Source organism: Phyllobates terribilis, unplaced genomic scaffold, assembly GCF_046119375.1.
Source record: "Phyllobates terribilis strain yellow unplaced genomic scaffold, ASM4611937v1 Scaffold_7__3_contigs__length_470593459, whole genome shotgun sequence".
Taxonomy (NCBI): domain Eukaryota; kingdom Metazoa; phylum Chordata; class Amphibia; order Anura; family Dendrobatidae; genus Phyllobates; species Phyllobates terribilis.
The window spans coordinates 191442440-191449209 of NW_027362767.1; positions in this window are offsets into that span (position 1 = coordinate 191442440).

The window sequence follows — 6770 nt, forward strand, 5'->3', positions numbered from 1 at the left end:
ATGAAATCCTTCTGTCAATAACAGGTGGCAGCAGTGACAGAGATGTTTCTATCTTTCTAAAGACATGCAGCGCCCTCTACTGGTCATTCCAAAAAATTGCCATTATGTTGTGGTTATGATATGAAACTGCAGAAGATCCTTCTAGATGTCAGTACATACTCAGAGGCCTAGCTGGAAGGTCCTGAGCCTCAGTGTAATTCCGTCATAGGGTCCTATGTACGGTGCGACATTTATAATGTACAGATCTGCAGGTTTTCTCCCTGGGAAATTACATGTAATTGCTGGAAGGAGCATTTTTACCCCCCAAAACAAAGCAAAATAATTATTACAGGAATGTCACATGGGAGAAGGAGCCGCATAACAGAGCGCTGTCAGGTGAGAAGAAATATTCTTCAGAAAGATCTACATCTCCAGCTGTGATAACGGAATTATTTATTATTATTATTTATCGGTGACCACCAGCAGCGGAATAAGGGCTGCTGAAAACTCAGTATAAAGGATCGTGAAGCGATCGAGTCCTCGTCATCGCTGCAGATTTTACCTTCTGCAAAGAAAGGAATCTGCTACAAGTTTACATGCTGCAGATGTGAAAATCTGCATCCCCCCCCGCCCCTTCCAGGGAAAAGCCTGGGATATTTGAATGGGCTTTTGAAAGCCCTAGTCACTTGTGTTATAGCACGCTGTCACAGGATTCATTGGAAGCAGAATGTGCAGCGGCACTACAGGCGGCACTACAGGTGGCACTACAAGCAACACTACAGGCGGCACTACAAACAGACCTACAGACAACACTACAGGCAGACCTACAGGTGGCACTACAGGCAGACCTACAGACAACACTACAGGCAGACCTACAGACAACACCACAGGCAGACCTACAGACGGCACTACATGCAGAACTACAGACAACACTACAGGCAGACCTACAGGTGGGACTACAGGCAGACCTACAGACAACACTACAGGCAGACCTACAGACAACACTACAGGCAGACCTACAGACAACACCACAGGCAGATCTACAGAAAACACTACAGGCAGACCTACAGACAACACTACAGGCGGCACTACAGGCAGACCTAAAGACAACACTACAGGCAGACCTACAGGTGGCACTACAGACGGCACTACAGGCAACACTACAGGTGGGACTACAGGCAGACCTACAGACAACACTACAGGCAGACCTACAGGTGGCACTACAGGCGGCACTACAGGCAACACTACAGGCAGACCTACAGGCGGCACTACAGGCAGACCTACAGACAACACTACAGGCAACACTACAGGCAGACCTACAGGCAACACTACAGGCGGCAATTCAGGTGGCACTACAGGTGGCACTACAGGCAGACCTACAGGCAGACCTACAGACAACACTACAGGCAGCACTACAGGCAGACCTACAGGCTACACTACAGGTGGCACTACAGGCAGACCTACAGAAAACACTACAGGCCACACTACAGGCAACACTACAGGTGGCTCTACAGGCACACCTACAGACAGCACTACAGGCAACACTATAGGCAGACCTACAGGCGGCACTACAGGCAGAAATACAGGCAACACTACAGGTGGGACTACAGGCAGACCTACAGGCAACACTATAAGCAGACCTACAGGCGGCACTACAGGCAGACCTACAGACAACACTACAGGCAGCCCTACAGGCAACACTACAGGTGGCACTACAGGCAGACCTACAGACAACACTACAGACAACACTACAGTTCTACAGGTGGCACTACAGGCAACACTACAGGTGGGACTACAGGCAGACCTACAGGCGGCACTACAGGCAGACCTACAGACAACACTACAGGTGGGACTACAGGCAGACCTACAGGCGGCACTACAGGCAGACCTACAGGTGGCACTACAGGCAACACTACAGGTGGCACTACAGGCAGACCTACAGGCAGCACTACAGGCAGACCTACAGACAACATTACAGGCAGACCTACAGGCAACACTACAGGTGGCACTACAGGCAGACCTACAGACAACACTACAGGCAGACCTACAGGTGGCACTACAGGCAACACTACAGGTGGGACTACAGGCAGACCTACAGACAACACTACAGGCAGACCTACAGGTGGCACTACAGGCGGCACTACAGGCAGACCTACAGGCAGCACTACAGGCAGACCTACAGGCAACACTACAGGCAACACTACAGGCAACACTACAGGTGACACTACAGGCAGACCTACAGACAACACTACAGGCAGACCTACAGGTGGCACTACAGGTGGCACTACAGGCGGCACTACAGGCAGCACTACAGGCAACACTACAGGTGGGACTACAGGCAGACCTACAGACAACACTACAGGCAGACCTACAGGCGGCAATACAGGCAGACCTACAGGTGACACTACAGGCGGCACTACAGGCTGACCTACAGGCGGCACTACAGGTAGACCTACAGACAACACTACAGGCAACACTACAGGCGACACTACAGGCAACACTACAGGTGACACTACAGGCTGACCTACAGACAACACTACAGGCAGACCTACAGGCGGCACTACAGGTGGCACTACAGGCAGCACTACAGGCAACACTATAGGTGGGACTACAGGCAGACCTACAGACAACACTACAGGCAGACCTACAGGTGGCAATACAGGCAGACCTACAGGCGGCACTACAGGCAACACTACAGGCAGACCTACAGGCGGCACTACAGGCAGACCTACAGACAACACTACAGGCAACACTACAGGCAGACCTGCAGGCAACACTACAGGCGGCAATACAGGCGGCACTACAGATGGCACTACAGGCAGACCTACAGACAACACTACAGTCAACACTACAGGCAACACTACAGTCAACACTACAGGCAGACCTACAGGCAACACTACAGGCGGCAATACAGGCGGCACTACAGATGGCACTACAGGCAGACCTACAGACAACACTACAGATAGTACTACAGGCAGACCTACAGGCAACACTACAGGTAGCACTACAGGCAGACCTACAGAAAACACTACAGGCAACACTACAGGCAGACCTACAGACAACACTACAGGCAAACCTACAGGCAGACATACAGGCAACACTACAGGTGGGACTACAGGCAGACCTACAGACAACACTACAGGCAGACCTACAGGTGGCACTACAGCAGACCTACAGACAACACTACAGGCAGCCCTACAGGCAACACTACAGGTGGCACTACAGGCAGACCTACGGACAACACTACAGGCAACACTACAGTTCTACAGGTGGCACTACAGGCAACACTACAGGTGGGACTACAGGCAGACCTACAGGCGGCACTACATGCAGACCTACAGACAACACTACAGGTGGGACTATAGGCGGCACTACAGGCAGACCTACAGGTGGCACTACAGGCAACACTACAGGTGGCACTACAGGCAGACCTACAGGCAGCACTACAGGCAGACCTACAGACAACACTACAGGCAGCACTACAGGTGGCACTACAGGCAGACTTACAGAAAACACTACAGGCAGCCCTACTGGCAACACTACAGGTGGCACTACAGGCAAACCTACAGGCAACACTACATTTCTACAGGCGGCACTACAGGCAACACTACAGGTGGGACTACAGGCAGACCTACAGGCGGCACTACAGGCAGACCTACAGACAACACTACAGGTGGGACTACAGGCAGACCTACAGGTGGCACTACAGGCAGACCTACAGGTGGCACAACAGGCAACACTACAGGTGGCACTACAGGCAGACCTACAGACAACACTACAGGCAGCACTACAGGCAGACCTACAGACAACACTACAGGTGGCACTACAGGCAGACCTAAAGAAAACACTACAGGCCACACTACAGGCAACACTACAGGTGGCACTACAGGCAAACCTACAGACAGCACTACAGGCAACACTACAGGCAGCCCTACAGGCGGCACTACAGGCAGACCTACAGGCAACACTACAGGCAACACTACAGGCAGACCTACAGGTGGCACTACAGGCAGACCTACAGACAACACTACAGGCAGACCTACAGACAACACTACAGGCAACACTACAGGCACCACTACAGACAACACTACAGGTGGCACTACAGGCAGACCTACAGAAAACCAAGCAATGTGAACTGAGGTCTAAGATGGTACACATGCAAGAAATAGGAGCATGTTCACACTAGCAAAAAGATGCAAAACCTACAAAAGACAAAAAATATATCTCATACCCTACCATCATTATATATAAATGTAAAGCAAAGTTGCATATGAAATATAGGGTACTTAGTGAACAGTTTTTGATCAAAAAAAGTATACAAGCCATCCCACCAGCAGTCCTACAGGCAGACCTACAGGCAGACCTACAGACAACACTACAGGCGGCACTACAGGCAGACCTACAGGCAACACTACAGGTGACACTACAGGCAGACCTACAGAAAACACTACAGGCGACACTACAGGCAACACTACAGGCAGACCTACAGGCGGCACTGCAGGCAGACCTACAGGTGGCACTACAGGCAGACCTACCGACAACACTACAGGCGGCACTACAGGCAGACCTACAGACAACACTACAGGCAACACTACAGGCACCACTACAGACAACACTACAGGCAGACCTACAGACAACACTACAGGCAGCCCTACAGGCAACACTACAGGTGGCACTACAGGCAGACCTACAGACAACACTACAGGCAACACTACAGTTCTACAGGTGGCACTACAGGCAACACTACAGGTGGGACCACAGGCAGACCTACAGGCGGCACTACAGGCAGACCTACAGGTGGCACTACAGGCAACACTACAGGCAGACCTACAGGCAACACTACAGGTGGCACTACAGGCAGACCTACAGAAAACACTACAGGCAACACTACAGGCAGACCTACAGACAACACTACAGGTGGGACTACAGGCAGACCTACAGGCGGCACTACAGGCAGACCTACAGGTGGCACTACAGGCAACACTACAGGTGGCACTACAGGCAGACCTACAGGCAGCACTACAGACAACACTACAGGCAGCACTACAGACAACACTACAGGCAGCACTACAGGCAGACCTACAGGCAACACTACAGGTGGCACTACAGGCAGACCTACAGAAAACACTACAGGCCACACTACAGACAACACTACAGGTGGCACTACAGGCAGACCTACAGACAGCACTACAGGCAACACTATAGGCAGACTTACAGGCGGCACTACAGGCAACACTACAGGTGGGACACAGGCAGACCTACAGACAACACTACAGGCAGACCTACAGGCGGCACTACAGGCAGACCTACAGACAACACTACAGGCGGCACTACAGGCAGACCTACAGGCGGCTCTACAGGCAGACCTACAGGTGGCACTACAGGCAACACTACAGGTGGCACTACAGGCAGATCTACAAACAACACTACAGGTAACACTACAGGCAACACTACAGGCACCACTACAGACAACACTACAGGCAGACCTACAGACAACACTACAGGCAGCCCTACAGGCAACACTACAGGTGGCACTACAGGCAGACCTACAGACAACACTACAGGCAACACTACAGTTCTACAGGTGGCACTACAGGCAACACTACAGGTGGGACCACAGGCAGACCTACAGGCGGCACTACAGGCAGACCTACAGGTGGCACTACAGGCAACACTACAGGCAGACCTACAGGCAACACTACAGGTGGCACTACAGGCAGACCTACAGAAAACACTACAGGCAACACTACAGGCAGACCTACAGACAACACTACAGGTGGGACTACAGGCAGACCTACAGGCGGCACTACAGGCAGACCTACAGGTGGCACTACAGGCAACACTACAGGTGGCACTACAGGCAGACCTACAGGCAGCACTACAGACAACACTACAGGCAGCACTACAGACAACACTACAGGCAGCACTACAGGCAGACCTACAGGCAACACTACAGGTGGCACTACAGGCAGACCTACAGAAAACACTACAGGCCACACTACAGACAACACTACAGGTGGCACTACAGGCAGACCTACAGACAGCACTACAGGCAACACTATAGGCAGACTTACAGGCGGCACTACAGGCAACACTACAGGTGGGACACAGGCAGACCTACAGACAACACTACAGGCAGACCTACAGGCGGCACTACAGGCAGACCTACAGACAACACTACAGGCGGCACTACAGGCAGACCTACAGGCGGCTCTACAGGCAGACCTACAGGCAGCCCTACAGGCAACACTACAGGTGGCACTACAGGCAGACCTACAGACAACACTACAGGCAACACTACAGTTCTACAGGTGGCACTACAGGCAACACTACAGGTGGGACTACAGGCAGACCTGCAGGCAGCACTACATGCATACCTACAGACAACACTACAGGTGGGATTACAGGCAGACCTACAGGCGGCACTACAGGCAGACCTACAGGTGGCACTACAGGCAGACCTACAGGCAACACTACAGGCGGCACTACAGGTGGCACTACAGGCAGACCTACAGACAGCACTACAGGCAGACCTACAGGTGGCACTACAGGCAGACCTACAGGCAACACTACAGGTGGCACTACAGGCAGACCTACAGACAACACTGCAGGTGGGACTACAGGCAGACCTACAGACAACACTACAGGTGGTACTACAGGCAAACCTACAGGCGGCACTACAGGCAGACCTACAAACAACACTACAGGTGGGACTACAGGCAGACCTACAGGCAGCTCTACAGGCAGACCTACAGGTGGCACTACAGGCAACACTACAGTTGGCACTACAG